We start from the raw sequence: 27556 nt of genomic DNA, 5'->3' as shown, positions 1-27556 counted from the left end.
TCTTTAAGATTCAGAGGGCACGTATCACGTGCCGCGCTCGGACTGTGCGTTTACTGTGTGAAGCGGTTGTGTGCCCTGCCCATCGAGGGAAGGGGGTCTTAATATAAGCAGCAGTTTGGAGACTTGTCGTGCAGGTACTGTGTGACCAAGTTGTATTGTACGCAAGCGGGTACGCAAGACAGTGTTGTGTGCATTTATAGAAAGGTGTTGTAAACGAGCAGGAAGATACCGTGACGTTCTGGATGTTGCTGTTTTATGCGGGTGACACACTGCCAGTGCTGGTTTACTGGCTGCGTAAGGAAGAGGACACCCGGCGTCTGAAAATATTGCATATCTACGCAGCTCGGGATGCTGTACTGCACGGGGCCCCGTACTGCACGGGGCCCCTCTTGTATGTTTATATTTGCATTTGCAGAGCGTTTTTTAATTATTATTTTTTTTTGTTTTTTAGTTTAAGCACACATACTTTTTGGATGGAATTTTACATTGGAGTTTTTTGTTAAATGTTACAATGAATGCGGTAGCCCTTGCAAAGTTTACAGGTTACATCTTTAAGCGGGCTGGCCAGGAGTAAATAGATGCTCACTTAACCTAGACTTTGTGGTAGTTCCAAAGTTTGGAACAGCTGAACACGTATTCACTCCCTTTTCGATATTAACAGTGTTAGGGCCGGTATGGTATGATATCCCACATCTCCATGGCAGCATGAGGGAGGCAGTGTTCGGCAATCTTCGGAGCCACGCTCTGACCCAGTAGCCCGCCCTCGGAGCTTCCAGGTGGGCGTGGCTTCAGGGCCTTCACTCTGTCATGGGAAGCAGAATATCATATGTATGGTATAATATACGGCTTCCCATGTTAGATTGAGGGAACTGGTGACTGCTTTTTTTATGCATGCCATTGTAAATTTCAGGGCCGCACAATGTGTGCATGTCAAACCTTGTCCTGGGGAGGGACCGCCATGCCCCAGGAGGTGCGTGTTCGCTGCACAATAACTGGACGGAGATGAGGTATCCTTAACACCTCCTTTATTGCTCAACATACAACGGTTAACTCCCCTGTCCCATGACACCCCCCCCAAATTAAACAGTTCCACCAATGGGGCTTAGGTGTGAAGATGGGGTAATGCTGCTCACCCCATCGCTTCGATGAGTCATCGAGGCCTGTTTTCGAGCTCTCTGGGGTCTGAAGCTCTCTGGTTCCACCGTGCACATTTCCTCAGGGTCACGCAGGTCCGCAGCATCAGAGTCTTCTCTGTCTCTTTGGTATGAATCATCAGTGGAATACTCATCAACCACGTCTTTTCTGCTTTGCAGTGGCCTTGGGCTTGTTAGTGGAAATTTCTTAAAGTGTGAAGAGTTCCGTGTGGTGGGCCTGTTGTCACCCTGGCCCATTGTCATTGGACCTTTTTTTGCAATGATGACCAAAAGTTCATCCTTTAAGATTGCTGCTTGTTTGCTGGTCTGTGGTTGCTTTATGGTCACCACTTCTCCTACCTTGAGCGTCGCTTCCCAACCCTTCCTTCGTACATCTGCATACTTTTTCACCCGTTGTTTGGCTGTTCGGTCTTGATCTCTCAATTCTTCGTCTGCAGGCGGAGTAGTGTCTGGGGGGTCTGTGTTGGGGCAGTCTGGTGCGAACATTTCTCCCAAACTTTACTTCTGCTTGGCTTTTCCCAGTGGAGCTATGTGGGGTGCTCCTGTAGTCTCTTAGCAGTAGGCGAAGTACCTCTTTGTAAGGCTGTGCTGTGAGTCGGGCCACTTGTAGCGCTCTTTTGAGATTTGCCTCTTTTGGCCTGTGAACGGTGGACCATTGTCTTCACTCTTCTGGGTATGCCATAGGCGGTGAAGCTGTGCTTCGAGGTAACGGAAGAACTCGTCCTTTACGGCGAGGACATATTTTCCTCCTTCTATGGGCCCAAAGAAGTCGGCAGCTACTGCTTCCCATACCACTTCTGGTAGCCCAGACATATATAGCGGTTCTGGGTGTCTATTCGGGGTGATGAGACTGCAAATCGTACACTCTTTCAAGATTTCCTCGACCAGCGAGTCCAATTGGGGGAACCACACCTTTTGTCTTTACATACGCTTTGTTGAGACGATACCCCAGTGCCCTTCATGGCTGAGCTCTACGACTTTCCTCTTGAGGGAGGTTGGGATCACCATCTTGTGTCCTTTTAAATAATATGTTGTCCTCGGAGAGGGATAACTCTTCCCTCACTTGTTTGAGCCTGTCCACCTCCCTTCTGATGTCGTCTGATTCGCACCGTCCCCTTTCCTTGGCTCGCCTCCACTGCCCCAACCTGATTCCTTTGCTGATTATGTTGCAGGCTATCTGAAAAGAAGTTTGCAACCAAAAAAGCTTGTCCCTGGCGACAGCTTTCTCTAAAATTATTTCTTTTTTTTTATTTATATGAATGTTGTCTGCATGAGTAATACTCAAATCCTTGTGTGGCTGCTACACAGAAACAATTAGTAAATGTGTTAATATGAGATATAAAGTTTTACTCCAATGCGCCAACCTTTAGAGTTAAATTTGTTGCGGTGAGTCTTCAAATTGTAGTTCCAATGAGCAATTTTTAGAAAAGGAAAAAAAATCTTCAATGCATTAGTTCTGTTCTATAGTGCTTTTTATTTTGAGTTCCACATGTTACCATCACATGTATAATTCCATTTATTCCAAGTGTTTACTTCACACTTAAAAATTCAGTAAACAAAAGATTCTCAAAAGAAAATACCAGTTTTCACACTTGATTATTCTTGTTCCCACTCTTTGTTCCCACTCGACACATGTTTCCCCATTGTTAATTACAATGGTTCATCAGGAGAGCAAATCCTAGGCAATTTAACATTATTGTGAAAAAAAGGGGAGAAGAGAGAAAAGAATAAAAAACCATTGTCACATATTGTTATTTAAGAAAAAACCATTTGGTAATATAGAATATTGTATTTTTACTTGACCCACCCAATTAGGTTCCTACATAAACACTTTATATGGTGCTTTCACTTTGTTCAAGTTTATTTTAACTGTTCATTAAGAAAATGCAATAACTGCATTTTTTAGTAATTTGTGATGTCAGCTCTCTGCTGGTGATTCTAAATGAGTTCTGTAGGTCTTTCCAGATTTCTAATATTTAGTTTAAAGGTGGCTTGGAAATACGTTAACTTTCCAACACTAAGATGGTTGCTAGTGAAAATCTAGATAATCTCACCTTGAGTTTGTTTGTTTTTGTCTTCAAATAAACGTCCTACCTGGTCCTGGTGCTGTGCAGAGTGCTGCTCGATGCTTTCGCGGCATCCCTGCTTTCAAATGCTGTTTATATGCCTCGCGTGAGGCGCAGTGACGTCATCGCGCTGCGCGCCACGTTGTTACGCGCCGCGTGACGACGTCATCGCGTTCCGCAGGTTACGGCGGCCATTTTGTTTGTATTATCGATGTGAAGTGATCTTTTCTATGGTTTTACTAATTCAGTTATATATTATTTCAAAATTTTTACTTATGATGGTCTTCATAATTAAATACCAAATGTTCTTATTTTTGAGCGTGACAAATGTATTAGGTCTATTTCTATAATGGTGTTATCAGTCTGCAAAAAAGAAAAGATTTTTTTACATATATATATATATATATATATATATATATTCATTATTTCTAATTGCTAAAATACAGATTAAGAGGATCTTGACCACAATTGATGCATTATGTTCTATTGGTGATCAATTAAGTTTTGATATCATTGTTTAAACATTAACATATCACATACAGCTTGATTTAGTCATACATGTACATAATTAACATATAAATCATAGCCAATTATGCATTTCTGTGTCGCAATTCAAACCAGTTGTACGTGTGTCCATGATACATATCCATTTGCTTTCCTGCTTTCTCAAGATTTCTTTCTTGTTTCCTCCTCTGGGTGGTAAAGAGATTTTTTTCCAAGCCAAATATCTTTAAGCTAGATATCTCCAACGTTGGGTGATTTTCCATTATGCCGACTGATATAGGAGATGTTAGGTCTTTATTTTGGATAGCTCTGAGATGTTCAAAAATTCTTACCTTTTTAGTTTTCTTATTGTACTGCCAATGTACAGTTTTTTGCAGACACATTCCAGTCCATAAGTTACAAATGTTGAGTTGCTATTAATAAGTTGCTTGATTTGTTTGGTTTTGCCATTTGGTAATAAAATCTCGTTTTTCCAGTGCGTAACAAAGGGCATAATTTACAGTGTCTGCATTTATGAGTGCGCTTTGTGTTTGAAAAAATATTTTTCTTGTATCCGGTAATGGTTTAAGAAAACTCGGACTAATAAGGTTTCTAATGGTGGGGGCTTTCTGAAAACAAATACTTGCCATTTCATCCAAATGTGTTCTTAAACTTGGGTCTGTAAGAAGGATGTTCCAATTTTCTGATATCTTTTTTAATTTTCTTTGATTCTGTGCTATACGTTGTGATAAATTGGTTCTTGCGTCTGGTGTTTGCATTTTTTGGTTTGTCAATGAGTAAAGATTCTCTGGAGATGTTTTCTGCCTTTTTTATGACGGTTTTAAATATTGTTACTGCCATAACCTGTCTGAATTTTGAAAAAGTTGTCTTTAGATTTTCTTGAAATGTAGAAGTTGTGCTACAGTCCCGTTTGATTCAAAGAATCTCCCCATATGGTATGTTTTTAACTGTATGTCTCGGATGGTATGATGTCGCATAAAGGAGACCATTTCCTACTGAAGGTTTTGTGAACAATTTAGTTTGAATCTATGAATTTTCTACAAAGAGTTCCAAATCCAAGAATTCTATCTTTGTCGGGCTATCTGATTTTGTGAAGGAAAGATTGTAGTTGTTATCATTAAGATGTGTTACATAGATGTCCAACTGCACAGTGTTGCCTTCCCAAATGAGCAGAATATCGTCTATAAAGCATCCCCAGAATTTCACTTTGTTATTGGAGAGTGGCTGTTTCCATGCATGTTGGAGTTCAAATAATCCCATAAAAAGGTTTGCATACGAGAGGTCACATTTCGAACCCATCGCTGTACTTTGACATTGTTTATATATGGCATTATTAAAGGTAAAGCTGTTATTATGGAGACAGAAGTGGAGCATTTCTACAATCATTTGATTTTGTTGTTGGTAAGAGATGGATCTAGTTTTTAGAAAAAATTATGTGCTTTCCATACCTCTGTTGTGTTTGATGCTAGTATAGAGTTGAACTACATCCAGGGGGACAAATAGGTAGTTTTCTTCCCAGGGGATCTGATTTACTTGTTGAATAATGTGTTTACAATCCTTCACAAAAGAGGCTAAATTGGTTGTTAATGGTTGAAGATGTGTATCAATGTATTGAGAAGTATTTTCTGTAATAGATCCGATTCCATTTATAATTGGTCGTAATGATGGAAAATTGCTGTATGTTTTATGTACTTTAGGTAAAAAATACATAGTTGCTTGAATAGAGTTTTTGGTGAGTAGACCATAGTATTCCTTTTCGCTAAGCAGACTCGGTTCATACCAATTTTTGATTTTGTTATTCCATTCTGATTCCAGATCTGGTAACGGATTATTTACCAGTGTTTCATAACAGCCAACCATATTTAAGTGTTTCAAACCTTCATTTATGCAATCTTTTCTGTTCATTAAAACAATTTTTCCGCCTTAGTTATTATTGTGGTATCCTCTGATAGTTTTCTGATGGCAAATTTTTCTTCCTGAGTCAAATTGCTTTTAGTTCTGGTTTGGTTTCCACTCAAATAGTTTTTCCTAATTTTTGTCGCTCAGTTTTTTGAAAGATTTCTATTGCATTTTCTGATGAGAATATCGGTGTAAATGTTGATTTAGGCTTGATACTGGTCTCTTCAGATAGACAGGTTAATATTCCTTGTTCCTTCAAGAATATTTCCGTTGTATAAATTTGGTCTTCCTCAATGTTCAGTAAATCTACTGTATCCTCAACCATGTTTTCTGTAAGTATAGATGGAATCCGTGTTGGTTGTCTTTCTTTATTGTTCTTGGTTTCCTCAAAGAATTTTTTTAGTTTTAATTTTCTACAAAATTTGTAGAGATCTAGTTGGGTCTGAAAATAGTCTCCTCTATATGTCGGGCAAAATGTTAGTCCTTTACTTAATGCTGTTGTTAATGCAGGGGTAACTATAGAACAGAACTAATGCATAGAAGATTGTTTTCCTTTTCTAAAAAATGCTAATTGGAACTACAATTTGAAGACTCACTGCAACAAATTTAACTCTAAAGGTTGGCGCATTGGAGTAAAACTTCATATGTCATATCAACACATTTTCTAAATGTTGCAGGCTATGTTCGCCTCCACCTCTTGAGCAAGGGAAACCGGGTCTATTCCTTTGGGGACTGTTTGTTGAATGAGGTACTGCCACAGTCGGTTCAGGCACACTTTCGATCCTCGGATAACGGGACAAAAAGTCTGCCGGGTTTTCTTCTTTCTTTAGTTTGTGAACGATCTCAAAAGTGTAGTCTTGAGTCCCCATCGGGCAATGCAGGGTGGCATTTTGGCATGGGCGATTCCATATAGGAAGAGTAGGGCCTGATGGTTTTTTACAACTTTGAAGGACTTCCTGTAAAGAAAAAGATGTAAGTAAGCTTGTTCTGTCGTTGAGAGACTGCGACTGGCATATGCAACTATGTGAGTGTGTCATGAATCCTCAAGGTCGTTTTGGGCCAAGATCACCCCTCGCCCGACTGGGCTTGCATCTTCTGTTAGTTCCGACTCACGGTTGGCGTCGAAGTATGCCATGTTCTCGGCATGTGCTACCTTGTCACGAATAGCGCTGAAGGCTTGCTGGCGTTCTTCAGACTAATTGAAGGTGACATTCTGTTTGGTTAGTGCTCGAAGTGGTTCACTGACTGTGGTGAAGTCCTGTACAATAGTTGGCAAGACCCAGGAAGGATCTTAATTCGGATACGTTTGTCGATGGTGGCGTTTCGTTGACTGCAATGACCTTGTCTGGGTCTGGGGTCGTGCCTTTCTCCAAGAATATGTGTCTGAAGGATTTAAACGTGCTTTTTTCTAAATTCACATTCTTCTTGATTGAGAGTGAGGTTGGCCTCTTCTAAGGCCATGCACACTCTGGATAGTGCCTCATCATGCTTCCCTACGTCCGTGCCAAACACCAAAATGTCATCACTGTAGTTAATACAGTTGGGGATGTGTTTGATCATGTTGTAAATTTCTGCTTGAAAAACCTCGGCAACGGAGGGCCCCCCCCCCCTCCGAAGCGTAACCTCTTTTACCTATAGAGTCCGAGGTGTGTGATGAATGTTATGTGCCCGCTCTCTTTGCTCCGCACTGGCTGGTGATATCCTTTTTGCAGGTCCATTTTAGAGAAGACCTTAGCGCCCTTTAGCAGGTTGTGAAAGCAAAAGAAGATATCGAGGCTGAGTACCTTCAAAAGGAACTACACCAAATGCAGGTTATAAAGATACACAGATCTTAATTCAAAGTAACTGAACAGTTTTCAAAGAAACAGAGTATCGGATAGCTATCAGGCCCTCAGTTCACCACAGCGAATACCAGCCCGTTCGGTGTGGGAAGTGAGCGGGACTGTACATCAAAATAGTCGCACCTTTTATACACTCCAAAACATGATGTCGAACCCATTTGCTGGTTAATGAATCTAGGATCTAGGGTTTGTGCCGAGTTCGTTCCCTAATTTATGCAGCTATACATTTAGGGGTTATCCTTAATATATTCGCAAACAAGTTACAATAGCAACAATGTCTCTTTGGATTTTGCGTTGAGCCTCTGCACATACCTTTGTACAATATAGTAAAACAAGTGTTCACATAAGATGGTCAAATAGTATTGTGCACGATATATGTTCATGGATTAATATTGTTGGTACAGGTAATCCTTTATACACAGGTCAACGAAGGACAAGGTCTCAGGACATGACCCTAACATTCGGCCTGCAGGCAGTTTAGACATTAACTTGCACACAGAGGTCAAGACGGCCATGTTACATTCAAAACGACACTGTCCACCATCTTAGAACACAGGGAGAATCTAAAATGGCGGCCTACACAGATCTAAGGTCAGGACCTTGCAACGCGGATTTCCTCGCAGAGCGACTTGGCCTAGGCCTATATATATATATATCACACACACACACGATCTAGAGGGTATAATCTGTTTTCCCGTTCGATAAGGTATATCATGTCTGTGATACGCAGTGCCATGTGTCTCACTCTTTTGATGGCCTGGTTGGGTCTTCTCATATCTACACACAGGCGGATGGCGTCCGAGCCCTTCTTCGGGACGGGGATGATGGGTGACACCCATGTTGTGGGACGCGTGGCTGGTTCTGGTATGTCCTGTTCGAGTAGTTTGCACAATTCCTCTTCGACCTTCCGTTGTATGTTAACGGGTATGCCTCTGTAATGTTGTGCTACCGGCAGGATGTCTTCATCTATGTGTAACTTGATTTGTTTGTTGCGTAGTTTCCCTATTCCTTTGAACAAGGTCTGGTGCAGTTCCATGATCATGTCCACTGGGTCGATGTATTTGTGTACCATTAATTTGTATAATACGTGTATAAGGCCCATGTCTATGGCTGTTTTGAAGCTGATTATACACCCACTCTCACTCCCGGTGGCAAGCACATGTATGAGGAACTTCTTTTCTTGTGATTTGTATGTGTATGTTCCTTCAAATTGCCCTAAGCACTTTAGAGGGGACTTTGCCATCTACGTTGGCTGGTTTCAGTTTGTGGGGAGGCGCTGCAGTTCATTGTATACCTGTTCGCTTACCACGTTCACTTTGGCGTCAGTGTCTTTCAGGAACTCAAGTTGTCCTTTCATTGAGTCCCTTGAGCAGGGTCTGGCTGTGTTCCGTAGCTGCAGAGTTGCCTAATGCATACAGGTAACCCTTCTTTCTGTGTTCACCTTCTGATGAACTGATTTCTGTGTCTGAGGGAGATTTTTCCACCAGGTACTGTACGTGGCATCTCAAACTTCCTTTCTGGTTGTGCGCGCACAACGTATCTCCTCCTCTCCTTTTTGTCCCTCCTGGACTTGTCTCCTGATTCAGGTTCTCTTGTTTCTGACACTTTTGGTGTGATGAGAGTTGGCTGCTGCTTGAGACGCTTGTGCCGCTATGTGGAGAGGCCTTGACCTGTTGCAAGTGGCGGATTCTCTCCCTCTGTCACGTCCCTTGTCACGTGCTATGCAACACACTGATTTGAAGTGTCCTTCATCGCCACACGCGGAGCACCTCTGTCCTACTGCGGGCAAGTGCCTTTGTGTGGGTATTCATACCTGCAATGGTAGCAGAAAGATTCCTCTTGTCTGTGGTTGTTTTGGAGTCTGTGTATTGTCTCCGATGGTGTGGTCGTGTTGAAACTCTCAACTTGCATATCCACTGCCAGTTCTGTCCTTTCAAGTGTCAGGATTTTGTCGAGCGTCTGGGCTTTTTGAAGTAGCTTGCGCCGCAACATCTGGGATTCACAGCCCGCACTTATTTGGGGCTGTAGCGCTTCCGTTTTTGAATAATTGGCAAAGTGGCAGTGTTTCATTTTGATCCTTAAGCGTCCATTGTTTATCCTTTCGCCTGTTTCTTTATGAAAGTGATGACGTTCATAGTGCACATTTGTGAGTGGTATGAAGTAGGCGGCCTATGCTCCTTTTAAATCTTGAATTGAGTCAATAGACGTTGCTGGCATTTCATCAATAATGTCCCTTGTTGCAGGCCCAACTGCTAGCTTGAGCAGACATTTTTGTCTTTCATTGTCCACAGGCCCTGTGGCCCCCATGTAGATATCGAAATCCATTATTCATCTAGCCCACCTTGGTCCCATGTTGCTTGTGTCAGACACATCAAAGGCCCCTGGCAGTTGTACTGCTAGAGATTCCGGAAGCCTGTATGGGGTTGTTGCTGGTGGAGCCTCTTGACCTGCTGCCTGAATGTCCTGATTCACTGCCTCTGGGATGTCTTGTACAGACATTGTTGTTCCTTTCTGCATGCACTGGCCTCCTTATGCCTTTTGGGCCCACCTGGTTCCCTTCTACAGCTGCCAGTTGTGGCACGAGCACTGTAGTATTGGAGTCGGGGGGGGGGGGGGGGGGGATGGACTTTGTATGACGGCCGCCACCTGGCACGAGCACTGTCTTTCTCTCTCTATATCGCTTCCACTCACCGCTTGTGTTTCTGTGAGTCAACGGCTCAGCCCTGGGCTTATTTTGATGTCGGCTGGTCTTTCCGCTGTTGGGCGCGGTAATGCCTTCAATGCAGCAGCCACGGGTGATGTGCTGACCTGCAGGCCTCCTGGTGCACAGTTTTCCTTTGGCGTTGCGCCTGCAGCGCTGATCGCGGGCCACGTATTACACGCGTGTCTTCTACTGTTCGTCGCCAGTGTCAAACCTTGTCCTGGGGAGGGACTGCCATGCCCCAGGAGGTGCAAGTTCGTTGCGCAATAACCGGACAGAGACGAGGTATCCTTAACACCTCTCTCAGCGTACAGTGGTTAACTCCTCTGCCCGCCCCTTTATGCCCCTCTGCCCCAGATCTTGACTGTCAACATGACCCTGCTGTTCTTGTCCCAGGGCTAAGGGTGGGAGGTGTGGGGGGGAAGGTGGGGCGTTGCATGGAGACGGCTGCACTACCTCTGATCTGCAAGCCTGTTGCTCTGCCGACATGAACATTAAACTGATCTGAGTCTGCTTACTATGAAACAGTTTAAATCAAGATTTGCCTCTTAAGAGTTGGGCCAGATATTGGGAGCAAAGGAGCCAGGAATAGCCATTTAAAAAAAAAAAAAAAAAAAACACGCGCATGGACTAGAACATTATGTCTGCAAATAATACTTTTTATAGCCGCCTTAATACTACGCATTGCTCATAATACCTTTTACTTAAACTCTGCAAGCTAGTCTTGAAGGAAAGATGGGGGCACCAAGCAAGCTCTGCAACAACACAATCTACTGTAAAATGTCCACATCCAGGTCAATGGAAGAGTTGTATTTAGCTCAGTTTGTGCATGTGTATTTATAAACCAGTTATGAACTTATTGTTTTATGTTAACAGGACTCAATGGCTGTATAGCCCTGGTGCTTAGCTGCTAGGTTCTTCCCAGCCATGTTAGCTGTATACTTTGCTAGTAAGCAATAAGGACAGCACATTAGTAGCGAATCGGGGACGTGGCAGGGCCTTTCAACTCTTTCAAATAAAAGGGGCATCGAACCTCATCTTCACCCGGGCCTGCAGAGAATATTCCGTTATGTTTAGAGAGGACATTTTATCGGACCTATATGCACCACTACATCGAACATCGAAACAATGGTGCCCTTGCAAATCATGGCCCATACCGCACGTCACAGCGTTGAATACTATGTTGGGGTAATTCACACTGGTCATCCTGTTTTATGTTAAATCTGGTCCCAACCAATGCCGAGGCACTATCTAGCCCCTCCCGGGACACCCCCATATCTTTTGATTGTTGTGGTGCATGATATCATGACCTGATCTCACCTATGGTAATTTGCATCCCCTGCCTTCCTGTGGTTAATTTACACTGACACAAGTGGTCATCCTGTTTTATGTTTATTCTGGTCCCAGCCAATGTAGAGGCACCATCTAACCTGTCCCTGTACACGCCTATACCTTTTGATTGTGGGAGTGCAAGATATCATGGCTTGAACGCTATTATGGTAATTTGCATCCCCCGTTTCTCTTGTGGAACTTCACACTTAACACAAGTGGTCATCCTGTTTTAGATTTACTCTGGTCCTAACCGATGTTTAAGCACAATCTAGATCCTCCCTGGACAGCCCATACATGTTTGATTGTGGGGGTGCAAGATATCATGGCCTGAACACACCTATGGTAATTTGCATCCCCTGTCTCCCGGGGGTTAACTCAAGATGACACAAGTGATCATCCTGTTTCAGACTTACTCTGGTTACAACCGAAGTAGAGGCACCATCTAGCCCCTCCCAGGACATCTCCTTACCTTTTGATTGTGGGGGTGCAAGATATCACGGTCTGAATACACCTATGATAATTCACATCCCCTACCACCCCCGGGGTTAATTTAAACGGACACAAGTGGTCATCCTGTTTACGATGTATTCTCATCCCAACCAATGTATAGGCACCATCTAGCCCCTCTCTGGACTCCCCAATACCTTTTGATTGTGTGGGTACAAGATATTGTGGCCTGAACGCTTCTGTGGTAATTTGCATCCCATGTTTCACTTGTGGAAATTCACACTTAACACAAGTGGTCATCTTGTTTTAGATTTGCTCTGGTCCCAACTGATGTATAAGTACCATCTAGCCCCTCCCTGGACATCCCATAACATTTTTGAAGCAGGGATTCAAGATATCATTGCCTGAACACATCCATGATCATTTCAATCCCCAGCCTCCCTGAGTGTAATTCGCAGCAACAGAAGTGGTCATCCTGTTGTATATTTAATCATGTACCAACCAATGTATAGGCACCATCTATGCTAGAGGATGCATATACGTCGCTTAAGGGGAACCAGAGTAAATGTATCTGTATCATCTAGCCCCTTTCTAGATGCCCCAAAACCTTTTGATCAGTGAGGTGCACAGAAGGTGGAACCAAGTGCTGAATAATCTGTGGATGACTTGCGTGCATTCATGGGAGTGGGAACCAGTGACTCTAGAGGGAGCTGTAATTGTGAGTGTATGTGAGAAGGAGTGGTAGTGTTTTCATTTGCAGGAGGTTGAAGAGGGGTAGTGTAGATGTCGAAGGAGTAGAGAGGGTTAAAGTGGAAATGAGAGGTGAGTGGTAGAGCGGGCAAAGGATAGGCAGGAGTTGTAGAGGGGCATATAAAAGGGTGGAGACTGTCATAGGTGAAGGAGGGGAGTGTGAGAGATAAAAGAGCGAGGAGTGTGAGAACTTCGATGTACAGAGGAGGAAAGAGGTGGAAAGATAGAGGAGGAGAGAATGGAGTGTAGGTAGTAAGAAACGGTAGGAGAGTAGGGGGTAAGACTTGAGAGAGGTAGAAGACAAAAGTAGAGAGTAAGGAGGCATAAGATCATGGAGTGGAATGAAGTGTGAGAGGGAGAGAGTATGGCTACCTAGATCTATTTTTATGCAAAATACATTTCAATTGAATGTTTTTCTCCCGCAGATCCTCATCCGATAGTTATCCATTTCAGTGTCAGCTGCTCGCATACGTTTTGACATGGGGCGTTAGTGCACCTCGACTCGGCTGTCGATCGCCGTATATATACCGCCTCACTATGCCCCTGTCCCTCAGTTCCTCAGTTTCTTTTTCCACACGCTCAGCGTATTGCTCATCAGTACAACTCCCTTTCTCTCGGAGAAATATTCTTTCCAACCTACGAATTTTCATCTTATTCAACACGGTTTCAACATTATGTTGGCTGCCAAGGTGTCGGGCTCCAAGCTGTGAAAGGACTCTAGTTCCAAGGTCCATTACTGACCCACACAGTGTCTGCGTGTGGTGCCTCGGTATCGGTCACGACAATGAGGACTGCGGTTCTTGCATGAAGATGAACCTGAAATCACTGCGGAAGAGGGCTGCGAAACTCGCGTTAGGTTGACACCCGTCAGAATCAAGCAGAGGGGCCCACTCCGGCAAAGGATGTTAGGCACCATAAAGAGACCAAAAAGCAATCACATTTGTGCAGTCATTCTTCATCCTCCTGTTCCCATAAAAAGAAATGGCATCTTCAACGAAGATACGATTCTGGTTCCGCTGACATGCACGTTAAGTCAGCTTCAGGGCCCAAATCTAGGACCAAGTGGAAGCCTTTTAAAGAGCAAATGTTCGGCATGTTTAAGAAAGCAGCTGCAGGTACGGGTGACTCCTTGAAAACAGCACGCTCCAGTGGTGCCCGGGAACCCCCTCCCAAGGAAACCGTGTCGGCTCCTGAGCTCTTGGGCTCGGCGCCGACTGCTGCCAAGGCGTTTGATACAGCTATAGGTGCCAACTGGTATGGATACGTCGGCGTCAATGTCTGACTGATGGTACATGCCTCAGTGCCGATCTGATTTGTTTCGGCACTATAGCATCGATTTTCAGTGACGATGATGTCCAAGATCCGTTTGACGTTGAACTTGCATATTCAGGCTACGGAGGCACAGATCGTTTCTCAGATGTGACTAATTTGATGCAAGTGGCCTGGACACTTCCTCTGATGTGGAGACTCAGCAAGCCCACCCTTACCGTCATGCAAGGGCAAAGTATCGTTCCACATGTGGACAGCGCAGTGGATGCCCTAGGTTGCAGTGCTCCAGCCAGACCTCTGTCAGGATTTGATCTGACTTTGGATGAGGGAGCCCCTACAGAAAGAGCCATGCCTTTCAATATGGCCATTGCTGACCCCATCACCACTTTGTGGCAGAAGTCTTGTCCCACAGCACCTGTGAATTGTTTCTCCAGCATGGGGTCTGGCATGGATTCACATGCTCATGAATATTCCCCGTCGTCAGGCTGGGAATCCTCGGTAAAGAAAAAACCAGTATCTGTTTCGTTTCTGATCTGTCTTTCGTAGTAATAACCAATCACTGGTCTCTGCGTCATACTGACCACAGCCAATGACTGCCCTCTACCTAAGCACCGCCTCTGGCAGCCATCTTCAGATTTTTACCGCACGTTCATGTGTTGGGATCCTCGTGCTATTGCTCTCGAGCGTTAGTGCTATTTTTCACGTTTTTTTTTGCTCAAAAACTTCATTTTTTTCGGTCAAAAGAGCCTCAAGCTCCACCGACTCTCCATCCGATCAACGGGGACCCGTGTCGGATTCGTCTGCGCCCCTCAAGGGTGAAGATTTCGTCGAGCTACGCTTTGGAGGACTCCAGAAGCTTCTCAGGCCCGGACATGGCCCAGGAGAAGGGAAGCTCGACGCCCGGAAAGCTGTTCAGGGTCTGCCCTGGATGCCAGCTGCAGAACGTCTTTAAGGAGGACGAACACTCCTTTTGTCTCTACTGCTTACATGAGGACAAGACGCACGTGGAGAAGGACTGTGCGTTTTGCGGCAATATGTCGGAGCGGACCATGAAGGACCGCCATCAACGTCTCGCCAACTGGCTGGAAGGGAAGAGCCCGTCAGGCGAGAAGAAGAGGAAGAAATCCGAGCGGTCTTCTAAGACCTTTGAGGACGCCCCGGCGACGGGGGTCCAACATAAGGCCAAGCACCGCGAGTCCGCTGGCACCGGGAGCGCCGTACGGTCGGGCTCTACGGGCGCCAGGCAGGGCGCACCCTCCCCGGCACCTTCAGCCACGAGCCAACGCTCTGGGTCGGGTAAGAGGAAGGGCGAGCACCCGGCGAAGCTCCTGGAGAGGCCCCGGTCGAGCTCAAAGGCCCCATCGGAGGGGGAGCGAGGCAGTGTCCCCCCCCCCCCCCTCAAGGATAAGGCGGTGAGCGCACCTAAGGTGGTGAAGGCCTTAATCCATCCGGCCAAGCCCTCTATCGATACTGTCGCGGCGGCCCTGGCTCAGCCTGTGGAGGCTACACCAGTGGTGGCGACCTCGGGGCTCAGAGTCTCCCTGCCACCTCGGAGGGAGTCCTCTTTCTTGCCCATCGATAGGACCCCCGTGAAATCCCCGGCGGGGAAGAAAAAGGGGGGCAGGGCGTCGTCGTAGATTCGGCTTCAGAGGAAGAGCTGATCGAGGTCTCAAGCCACGGCCTTGGCGTGGATGAAGACCGTCCCGTCGGGATGGATCCCGACGCAGGTGACGACGACAGCCCCTGATCGCCCGTCGGATTCCCCTCTGCCAGCGCCGCAAGACAACTCGGTGGCCATTTTGTTGGCTATACAGTCCTTATGCTCAGAGATAAGGACGAGATTACCGTTGCCGACGGAGGAACCTCTCCCGTCGGGGGATCCTGAACTGGGACCTTCTGGTGTTCCCCCGCCCAAGAAAAGGATTCATCCTCCACCTCCTTTTCAGCCGTCGCGACCCGTCCAGCCCTCCTCCCCGTCCACCCGAGGGGATGATACGGGGACTGACACGGCAGCGACGGGTACGGACGACTAGGTATACGACGAGGATTTCCCGTCGTCACCTCCCACCAGGGCTTCTCCGCCCGACGAGATTGAATCGTTCCACTCCATGATGGCCAGGGCATCCGAGCTTTTCCAACTCTGCCCTGAGGAGAAGAAAAAGGAAGGATTCCTTTATCAATGGCGCGAGGCCAAGAGGAAGACGGTCCTCGCGGTGCCTCTACTGGACGACATTTGGGATGAGGGCCTCGCCCTCCTCAAGAACCCTTCCACGACGCCAGCTAGAAGAGACCGGTACGAGAAGAAGTACCGGGTCCCGGACGCGGCCCTCCTGTGCCTCCGGGCGCAGCCTACCCCGGACTCCGTCGTCTCCGCGGCGGCCAGGAAGAAAGCGGGGGGGGGGTGCGGCCTCCACATCGACTTCCTCACCGGACGGCGAGGGAAAGAAATTGGACGCTATGGGACGCAGGTCATCTCGTCTGCAGCCTTGGCTATCGTGGCACGCTACGACACGGAGCTATGGTACAAACTGGCTCCCCTGCTGGACTTCCTACCGGACGACAAGAGGGCGGATGCCCTGGAGATCCTACAGGAAGGTGAGGTGGCGTCGGACCACGCCATCACTATTGCGACGGACATCGCCGACACTGGGTTTCGCCAGTTGGGCAACGGCCTGTGCCTTAGGCAGCGTGGATGGCTCAAGGCTACGGACTTCCGTCAAGACGTACAGACCAGAGTCCTGGACATGCCGTTCGATGGGAACAACCTGTTTGGGAAAACAGTGGACGATTCCCTTCAGGCCATTAAAGCGGACACTGAGACGACCCGGGCCCTTGGGGTTCTACAGCAACGACGGACGCCCTTTCGGAGCAGCGGAGGCAAGGGCGCCTCCAAAGGTTCCGGCGGCGGTTTCTCTACCTACCGTCAAGCGGCACGCTTGTCGTCTCAGGAGGCCTACAGAGGACGAGGCAAGTCTGGCGGACCCCGCCGTCATCGCCAAGGAGGTCAAGGCGGCAAAGCCTCGTCGAAACAGGATTGAACCGGCCGTGGGGTCGGGCCCCCACCGAAGCACCCCCGGTGGGAGGCCGGCTGGCGAGCTTCGTCAGCGTGTGGGAGTCCATCTCCACCGACCGTTGGGTGCTGGACGCCTTAACCCGGGGCCACGCGCTCGAGTTTCAAAGAAGGTGCCCGCGCGTCCCCCCCGTGGCCAGGAAAGAGCTTCACGTCCCTCAGCTTCTCCTGGAGGTAAAGGCGTTGCTCAGGAAGGGTGCCATCAAACTCGTCCCAAAGAGGCTTCGGGGCTCCGGAGTTTACTCGAGATACTTCCTCGTGAAGAAGAAGACGGGAGGATGGCGCCCCATCCTAGACCTGCGACGTCTGAACAAGTTCATCAAGGCGCAGAAGTTCCGGATGGTCACCCTCCAGCACGTCCTGGGTCAGCTGGAGGAAGGAGACTTCCTGTCGTCGTTGGATTTGGAGGATGCCTACTTCCATATTCCCATCCTAAAGGGGCACCGAAAATTCCTCAGGTTTGTGGTCCAAGGGCGTCACTACCAGTTCAAAGCCCTCCCCTTCGGACTACGGTCGGCACCCAGGGTATTTACCAAGTGCCTTGCACCGGTGGCGGCGCAGCTGCGCTGCGAGGGGATCCACGTCTACCCCTACCTGGACGACTGGCTCATCCGAGCCAAGACGAGGGAGCTCGCCGTGGAGCACACGGCAAGGACCGTCCAACTTCTCACGGACCTGGGATTCTCCGTGAACTACGCCAAGTCCCACCTGGTACCCGCGCAAAACACACTGTTTCTGGGAGCGAAGCTCGACACAGTGTCCCTTCTGGCCTCCCCGTCGGAGGAAAGGACCAGGTCCATCCTGGGCAAGGTACAGCGGATGTTGGTTTCCGACGCGGCCAAGGTGAGGTCCATCAAGTCCCTCCTCGGAATGATATCTTCTTGCATCTACCTCATTCCCATGTGCAGGCTCCGGATGCGCCCGTTGCAGGAGTTCCTGGACGCGCGCTGGATCCAAACGACGGGCGGCTTCGAGGAGAGGATCACACTCGACGAGAGTTTCCGCCGAGCGGTCCGGTGGTGGGGCACCCGCGCGCATCTGACGGCGGGCATGGACTTCCAGACCCCAGACCACCAGGAGACAGTGACCATGGATGCCTCCCTGGAAGGGTGGGGAGCACACACCGGAAATCTGCACGCGAGAGGCCTGTGGCTCCCGACGGAGAAGTCCCTCCATATCAACATCCTGGAGCTCCGTGCAGTATTCTGGGCCCTCAGGTCCTTCCTTCCGTCCCTCAAGGGCAAGGTGGTGAGGATCTTCACCGACAACAACACCACCACCATGTTTTACATCAGGAAACAGGGCGGAACCAGGTCCCCAGCACTGTCCAAGGAGGCGCAGGACCTGTGGCATTGGGCCGTCGCCCAAAGGATGTTTCTGGTGCCGTTTCATCTGGCAGGGATAAAAAACACCGTCGCCGACTCACTCAGCAGGGAGCTGCGCTCGTGCCACGAGTGGGAACTACGGCAGGATCTAGTGGATCGCCTCTTCCGACGGTGGGGCACACCCCAGATCGACCTGTTCGCGACGGCGACTAACTCCAAGTGCCGGAGGTTCGCCAGCAGGTTTCCCCAGGCGAGGAGCATGGGCGATGCTTTCTCGTTCCCCTGGGAGGGCCTGTTCCTCTACGCGTTCCCTCCTTTGCCACTGCTAATTCGGCTCGTCAACCAGCTCAAGAGGTCACGGTGCAGGATGATCCTCGTCGCACCTGCGTGGCCGAGGCAGATATGGTTCCCGGACCTTCTGGACTTGTCAGCGTCCCCGCCAATCAGGCTGCCGGTGGACGCGGATCTACTCTCCAGGGAAGGAGGCGCCATCCTCCACCACGACCCGAAATTGCTGAACTTGCCGACCTGGCTCCTGCAGCACTAGAGTTTGGAGGATACGACATACCGACCGACTGCAGAGAGGTTCTTGCAAAGGCCAGGGCGTCCTCGACTCTTAAATGCTACGGACACAAATGGAAGAGGTTCTCTGTCTGGTGCCAAGCACAGAACATTAACCCTCTACGGATTACGGCTCCCCAGGTACTGCCGTACCTGCTGACGCTTGCCAAAGCTGGACTGGCACACGCGTCCATCAAGATTCATCTTGCTGCGATCTCCCGATACACCAGGACCACGGGCCGGACGTCCTTGTGGTCTCAACGTCTGGTGAAAGAGTTCATGAAGGGACTGTTCAGATCATTCCCGCCGGTGAAGGCTCCGGCGTGGGAGCTCAACGTGGTGCTGACCAAGCTCATGGGACCTCCGTTCGAGCCTCTGCACTCGGCCCCGTTGAAGTTTCTGTCGTGGAAAACAGCGTTTCTTGTGGCCATCACCTCCGCACGACGGGTGGGAGAGATCCAGGCCCTTTCCTGCAAGGCCCCGTACTTGACTTTTCACGACACGAGGGTAGTGCTCAGGACGCACCCCTCCTTCATGCCCAATGTACCGTCGGACTTCCATCTCAACGAACCCTTGGTGTTGCCTGTGTTCTTCCCGTCGCCTTCGTCACCGGCTGAGAGGACTTTGCACTCGCTGGATGTGGCTAGAGCGCTGAAGTTCTACGTGGACCGCACAAAGTGTTTTCGGAAGACGTCACAACTCTTTGTGAATTTTGGACCTGTCAATCAGGGGAAGGCTCTCTCGAAGGCTTCCCTTTCCAGATGGCTCTCCGGCTGTATCATGTACTGTCATCGGTTGGCAAACCGACCGCTGCCTGGCCGTCTGAGAGCCCATTCCACCAGAGCGATCGCAGCCACCACGGCATTCCTTTCTGGTGTGCCCCTGCTGGACATATGCAGGGCTGCTACGTGGAGGTCGACGCACACCTTCACGAAATTCTACTGCGGGATTCCAGGGAGGAGTCCAGGGTCGGCCAAGCAGTGCTGCGCAACCTGTTCGCCTGAGGTGAGCCTGGTGAGGAGGTAAGATGCTTAATGTTGAGTTTGATGTAATGCTTAATGTTGAGCCTTTGCCACCTCCCGTGGTTGTGCATGTGTGTACTGCTATGTATTCTTTATTCATGAGCATGTGAATCCATGCCAGACCCCATGCTGGAGAAGGAACAAGTCACGTACCTGTAACTGTTGTTCTCCAGCATGGGTCTGGCATGGATTCACATGCGAACCCTCCCGCCTACCCCTCTGCGGCTCTTCACTTGGTCATACTGCCACTTCACATGCTTCCAAATCTGAAGATGGCTGCCAGAGGCGGTGCTTAGGTAGAGGGCAGTCATTGGCTGTGGTCAGTATGACGCAGAGACCAGTGATTGGTTATTACTACGAAAGACAGATCAGAAACTAAATTGATACTGGTTTTTTCTTTACAGAGGATTCCCAGCCTGACGACAGGAAATATTCATGAGCATGTGAATCCATGCCAGACCCATGCTGGAGAACAACAGTTGCAGGTAAGTAACTTGTTCCTTCTTCACAACGTGCCAGCAAGAGGGGACCCAATATACCTCCTTTCTCATCCTAAGCCTGAGTCATACAAGCAGGCACTGTTAATCCTAGGCCATCCACATCAACTTCCATTATCCCTGTGGACAGGGAAGGTAAGAAAATAGATGCCCTGGCAAAAAAAAAGTATTTTCGTCGGGCAGTATGTCCCTAAAGGCGATCAATGCATCCTGCGCATTTGCGAAATACAACCGTGGGCTTTGGCAAACCATCAGGGAAGCTTCCCAGTACATTCCCAAAGGGGAGATGCAGGAATTCTTTTTGAGGATGGTGGACAGTAGTCAAGAGGTGGCACAGCAGTCCTTGGCGATGGGCCTAGACATTGCTTTGAGTTCTCGCACCATGCTTCACTGGTTGGGGGACAGATAGGCAAGCATTGGCCCCAGTGGTGGGAGATTACCTCTGATGCATGGGTTCTTCAGCTTGTCTAATGGGGGTACTGTCTGCCTTTTCTTAAGAGCCCTGCGGACAGACCACCTCCTCAACAACTGAACAGGTGCTCCAGGAAAAACTGCAAGCCCTGTTTTTAAAAGATGCCTTTGAAGAGGTACCTCCTGAGCAGAGAGGATCGGGCTGGTATTCCCGATATTTGATGGTAACCAAGAAAGGCAGAGGACTTCATCCCATCTTGGACCTCAGGGTTTTGAAAAAGTTCCTGAGGAAGGACAACTTCAAGATGGTGATGTTGAGAGAAATGCTCCACGCTCTCAGACTTCAGGATTGGCTGGTATTATTAGATCACCAAGATGCATATTTCCACGTGCCAATCCACCAAAAGCAAAGGACGTTCCTGAGATTCCTCATACGGGACAAGCACTACAAGTTCAAGGTGCTCAGCTTTGGGTTGATCCAGTGTTCATGTGTTCCCATACCTGGACGAAAGGTCGGCAGAGCAGATTTTGTCCCATCTCGAGGACACTTGCTCACTATTCCACAGGCTGGGTTTCTCCCTCAACTTGCAGAAGTCTCACTCAACACCAACAGAAAAGCTCCAGTTCATAGGAGTGATCCTGGGCACTGGAGTGCAAAGGGCTATTCCCCAGAGGAGAGGGTCACCAGTGTCAGACGGTTGGTTCTACTGTTCCATAGGTGAACAGAAGGGAAGGACCAACCGGGGTTTATTTGCACATATAAAAAAGAAAACAAATTCAATTTCATCAAATCTACAAGCTAATCTTTAAGCTGGACGCCACTAATACATACAAAAAGCTGAGCAAACAAACACAAACAGATGACCCTTTCCATACATACCACATACTTCATTCAGACCAAACCAAACATTTATTTTTTCCAACAAACCGATAGAGCAGAAAGATAATGCAGCAATAGGTATCGTCTGAAACAAATTACAAAGGGAATAAGCAAAAAGACATATGAATAAAGTGATTCACCAACATTGACTTGTTCTAACAAGACCTTAACAATTTTCACAGTTCCATAAGTCCACAAGGGTGCAATTCATAAAATATGATAGCATCTGATAGACCCATGGACCTGTTCCAGAGCCACGCTACCTTGTCATTAGTTTCCTTGCTCTGCCTCTTAGGCCTCATGAACTCCTGCATTTTTCTAGTGGCAGAGGCCAGACTGCGTATGCAGTCTTTTCAGCGGCTGTTACAGGGTCAATGGTCCCCGTACTTAAGCACCTTAAAGGACATTCTAATGGTGTCCAGGTCGGCGGGCAACAATCTCTCTCTCTCTGGGTAGTCCAGCAGCGAGAAATTGTTAGTGGGGGAACCCTTCTGGCCTCAATGGTGATGCATCTCTTAATGGTTGGGGGCGCTCACTGCGAGGAGTTGCAAGTGATTGGCCTTTGGTCCACAATGGATGCACACTGCCACATCAACCGGCTGGAGCAGCAAGCAATCAGATTAGCCCTGAAAGCTTCTGCGCCTTCTCTCAAAGGGAAGCACATCCTCATCATACGGACAATACCGTGGCCACTCACTAACGGGGACAAGCAGGGAGCTGTGCAATGTGAGAAACATGAAGGCACTCTCACAATTACTCCATAGGGTTCTTAAGTTCAGGTTGCCAGGGAAGGACCATCGCTTTTTGATCCCGGCCCTGGGTGTGGACTAGCTGGGGAGGATCACCTGAGAGGAGATCGTTGGGGATTGGGGAGGGGGTGCCAGAGGGCTGAGACACGGTATCCGCCCTTTTCTGTCATTGACTTACCCTACCCTCCCTCAGCGTTTGTAGCATATTGCTGTCCATATCCAAATTGCTTTGTGTCATTTCAGGGGACAATGTGAAGAAGATGCCTCAGAGAGTAATACAGACTATCTACGGGAAATACCACTATAGTACTGGGACGAAGAAGAGCGATTCTGATGACTACATGGCTGAAGGTCAACATGTCCCAGGAATTGGTCGAGTTGAAATCTGGCAAACCAGGCGAGTGAATCACACCTGAAACCCGTTGATGGGGCTCAGATGTATAAAAGGTGGAGCACCAGAGAACTTAGAGAGCAGCAGGAAGGCCAGTCCAAGAAGCCAAAGAACGGAACGCTGAAACGCTGAAGGACTGCATGGTGAAACACAGTGGAAATGCGTGGCGAGGGAGAAGTGTCTCCAAGGAGCCGGTGAATGCAAGCGAAGGGAACCGTGGAGAGTGTAGGTCACTTCGCTGTGGCCAAACAGTGCTCGTTCCCCTGAATGGAAATACCAGTCCAGGGGCGCCTGAGGGGCAGGCGGTGAGACCCTCACCTCAAATACAAGAAATCATCTCCACAAGGGAGATAAAGAAAAGAGCGCAGTGACCGGTGAGTTTCAGAGAATGCAAGAAACCCGGTGCATGCATGAAAGTTGCTGAGTTATATTGTATCTGAGTGGTCGCATGCATTCGGCATGTTCTCGAAAGCCCCTGATTAAAGCAGAAGAACGATCCAAAATGAATGCAATGTTAGAAGTGGATAAACCATATATCAGAGCGGTCACTTCTGAAGGAATTATACGTGTTCAAAAGTCTGATGAATCAAGGATACTAAAAGTAATATGAACTTTTAATGTTATGAATACAAGACTGAAAGCTGTGAATGAACAGCTGAGAGGAGTCAGTGAAGTGTGAAGAAAATGCTGAACGAGCAAAAGTAAGTTGAACAAGTGGAAGTGAAGGCTGCAAATGAAAGCCAATAAAGTGGAATTTGGAAAAGGGAGCCAAGGAAGTGCCAAGAAAGAGAAATCATTAATCAATGAATTTGTGAGCTTCTGAGTTGGTTGTGAATTGCGAAACCAATCTGAGTCAAGGTGGTAGAAAGCTGGGGCAAGGGTAACTGGTAGAGTGACCTGTAATGGGTGGGCCGTGCGGCCTGTCAACTGCACCTAGACTAGGAAGCCCCAGCAAGTGCAGGATGATTGTGAACACAACCCTGAAACAAGATAAAGCTGAACATTGTGAGGTTGTTTTGTAAACCAGTACTATAAGCTTAGGGAAGGGAACCCTGAGCTTCTTTTGAATTTTGTATACTGAAACCAAGTTTGCTTGAAACCTGGGTAAGAGAAAACCAAGTCCTGACAGAACATTTGAAACCTATAATTGTTGGAACTGTATCCTGAACTTGGGGAAGGGAGCTAGGGACTGCTCCAGACCTTCTGTTGAACACTATTTAGTTACAATAACCCTACACTGCATTTTTGTATTAGACTTGAGGGCAAACAGGTTTTGACACAGACTTTTGATTTGGACTTACGGACATAGACTTTCTTTAGGTAGGGAAATCCACAACATAGATATAGGGCAAGTTAGAATTTACACCCATCCTGATACTTAATAAAGGTTCTATTGTTGAATTCACAATCTGTTGTCTTTTTCATATCTTGATACCATGCCTGTCTCACAGCACTCACTCCCCCTTTGCAGGGAGGCGATGCAGCTGTGCTTCTGGCTGTTGGAGTGTGCCAGAAGGTCTTGCAGAAGATCTTCGCTTAGTGGGGTACCCCGAAGGTAGACTTGTTTACCACAGAGTCCAACAAGAAGTGCAAACAATTTTGCTTGAGGGAGTTCCTGGTGAGAGGCGCACACTGGGGGATGTGTTCTTAGTGGAGTGGGACTTCGACCTCCACAATGCCTTCCCTCCGAGTCCTGTCATTCCATGGGTTCTCAGGAGGTTGAGAAGGTTTCACGCAACTATGATCTTGATCGCCCCAGAATGGGCGAGGAGAACATGGTACGCGGACCTTCTCGATTTTTACCATTTGCACACACCTCCGGGTGTCTCTTCGGCCGGACATCCTATCCCAGTCAGAAGCGCGGGCACTACACCCGAACCCGAATCCCTCAATCTGCATATGTGGCTCTTGAGAGGATGAGATATGATGACTAGGACCTCTCGGAGGAGGTACTTAAGGTGCTGCTGGCTGCAAGCAGACCTTCCACAAGATCGATGTACGCGTGCAAATGGAGAAGATTTGAGGCTTGGTGCAGGGAACTGAGGATGGATCCTATCTCTTGCCCCACCACTACAGTGATGGAGTTCCTTCTGTCACTGGCCTCGTCAGGCCTTCAGGTCAAAGGAGACTTGGTGGCGTTGTCTGTTTTCAAAAGGTCTCTGCATCAAGGGTTTTTCTTTATGATCCTGGTCATGGCTCAATTCCTGAAAGGCCTGTTCCTTTTGTTGTCGCAGACTAGGACCTTAACTTAGTTCTCACTTTCATCATGGCGGCTCCCTTTGAGCCTTTGTATTCTTGCTCCATTCGCTTGTTTACTCTGAAGACTGCTTTTTTGCTGGCTATTAGGTCAGCCAGACAGGTCAGTGAGCCACCATATCTCCTCTTTTTCAGGGAGACTGTGTCTCTTAAGGTACGACCGGGATTTTTACCCAAGGATGTGTCTGAATTGCATCTGTCCCATTCTATCGACCTCCCAGTTTTCTGCCCGCCCCTCATCCTCTAAGGAGGATGAGCCTTTCCATAGGCTAGACCCGAAAGGGCTCTTAGCTTTTATGTTGCGAGAACGACAGAGTTTAGAAAAATGGACGAACTATTTGTAGCCTTCTCGTTGGCATCGAGATCGCCAGGACGAAGGACGCTTGTTTTCCGAATGCACCCGCAATTTGCAAACAATCTTGCTACAGTGTAATCAAACTGGAATATATACTTTGATGATGAGCATCAGTCCAGGCCTTTACAGTTGCCCCATGCAGCAACTATGAGAATACTTGCTGCGGCACCATAAATTCTGGGCGAGATATGTTGCCTCTCTATTTGTGAGTTCTAGATCCATGATTGAAGACCATATACTGCAGGCATAGTTACTTTTCTCCATGGAACCAGTGTCTGGACAATTGGTATACAATTTGGATTCCCTGATGAAGGCGTGGATAAAATAATTCAAACACGTCAAAACCCGTCGGAAACTGAAATTTGTTGGAGATGTGATCAAGCAAATTGCAATTATCAAGATCAATTCCAAAATTTGATATTTTCCCAATTTCTTAAACTTTATGAAATTTTCCTTATGTCGCCATCTTGATGTTTTTTAAAATAATGTATGCGAATGCTTTTTTGTATGTGTGCTGAATGGATGATTGAATTGTTTCGTGCAGACATGAGTTTGGCCATCTGCACTGTTTTAAATGTTATTTTAGCTGCAATCTAAATGTGAATTATAGTGGTGATTTATACATGATTGTCATTTTCAAATTTTGTATCGAGTCAAATATTTTTGATACGCGATACTTGAATAGAGTCCTCTGGATAATTTTTCAGTATGCATTGTTTTGGTAATACCCTGGTCCAGAGTGTAGGGTCTTCCTGCGTCTTCACTATAGTGGTCCTATCGTGCAAGCCACCTGGTTTTTCAGGGAGACTGTTTCTCTTAAGGTATGACTGGGATTTTTACCCAAGGTTGCGTCTGAGTTTTATCTTTCCCATACTATCGACCTCCCAGTTTTCTGCCCGCACCCTTATTCTCCCAAGGAGGATGAGCAGTTCCATAGGCTAGATCCGAAAGTGGCTCTTAGCTTTTATGTTGCGAGTACGACAGAGTTTAGAAAATTGACCAACTATTTGTAGCCTTCTTGTTGTCAAGAAACAGTGTGGCTGACTCCAAACAATCCGTATCTAGGTGGATGACGCTTTGCATTATGGAATGCTATCTCAATGCGGGAAAGAAATTACCTTCAGGCATCAGTGCCCATTCCGCTAGGGGTGTGGCCGCCTCTTTAGCTCTACAAAGGGGTGTGCCCGTGATAGACATCTGCCGAGCAGTGACTTGGTCTTCACTGCATACCTTTACCAAACATTGCTGTCTAGAGGTAGCCCGCAGAGCTGATGCTTGCTTTGGGAGAGGGGTTTTTCAGAGTATCTTGGTGTGAGGATTTTCATCCCGCCTCCTTAGTACATACTGCTTGTAGAGTCTATCTGATGAGGAATCTGTGAAAGAAAAGCAATCCATTGAAGGAGAAATTACTTACCGGTAATGTTCTATGGATACTTCTCCCGCAGATTCCTCATCATCCTCTCATCCAACCCTGCTGGGAAAGCTCCTGCAGTTTGATGAATATCTTCTTTACAGAAAGAATGAGGCACACTCCCTTTTCAAGAGCTGTCTTATAACTTCTTTGTGATTTATGAAATATTTTATGTTTCCGTTCTTCACCTAAAAAAAGAAGAAACAACCTCATTGGGTGAATCTTTTCTTTGAGTTGTGGCTGTTTTTCAGCTGAATTGTTAGATTATTCCTACACAGCAGCTGAGCTTGGGGGTGGGGGTGGATTGGGGAGGGGAAGGGAAGGAACTGAGGTACGGGGACGTAGTGATATGGTATAAGTATGGCGACCAATATCATGGCTGGAGTCGACGACCGCCGCATTGAGTAAAAAGAGATTGAAGGCCGATTTAAGGTACACTATTCCCCCTGTCAAAAAGTTTTGGAGCAACTGACACTGGAATCTGATGAGGAATCTGCAGGAGAAGAATCCATAGAATGAATATTACCGGAACGTAATTTCTTCTTCTGCACCACTTAGGCTGCAAGCGATCATTGCCCCATACACATCTATGATAATGTGTATCTCTAGATGCAAACGGGTACCCACTGTTCTCCAGCATGGGGTCTGGCATGGATTCACATGCT

At 47.6% G+C, this 27556-nt stretch overlaps 1 protein-coding gene across 5 annotated transcripts in view; it reads left to right on the top strand.

The window, feature by feature from the left end:
• The window catches only part of AMACR (alpha-methylacyl-CoA racemase), an 809944-nt gene continuing 782388 nt past the window's right edge, over positions 1–27556 (top strand). For 3 of the 5 annotated variants that reach the window (XM_069627093.1, XM_069627097.1, XM_069627096.1), the window contains exon 1: positions 21–134. The gene's annotated coding sequence lies outside the window, so the exon portion shown is untranslated. Of the gene's footprint in view, positions 135–27556 lie in introns of all 5 variants that reach the window. The other 2 variants (XM_069627095.1, XM_069627094.1) reach the window with 2 other exon arrangements.

The sequence above is a fragment of the Ambystoma mexicanum genome, chromosome 6p, assembly GCF_040938575.1.
Source record: "Ambystoma mexicanum isolate Mex_15411 chromosome 6p, UKY_AmexF1_1, whole genome shotgun sequence".
NCBI classification, from domain to species: Eukaryota; Metazoa; Chordata; class Amphibia; order Caudata; family Ambystomatidae; genus Ambystoma; species Ambystoma mexicanum.
Note: the sequence above shows the minus strand (reverse complement) of the source record. Positions and strands in the feature narration are given on the sequence as shown.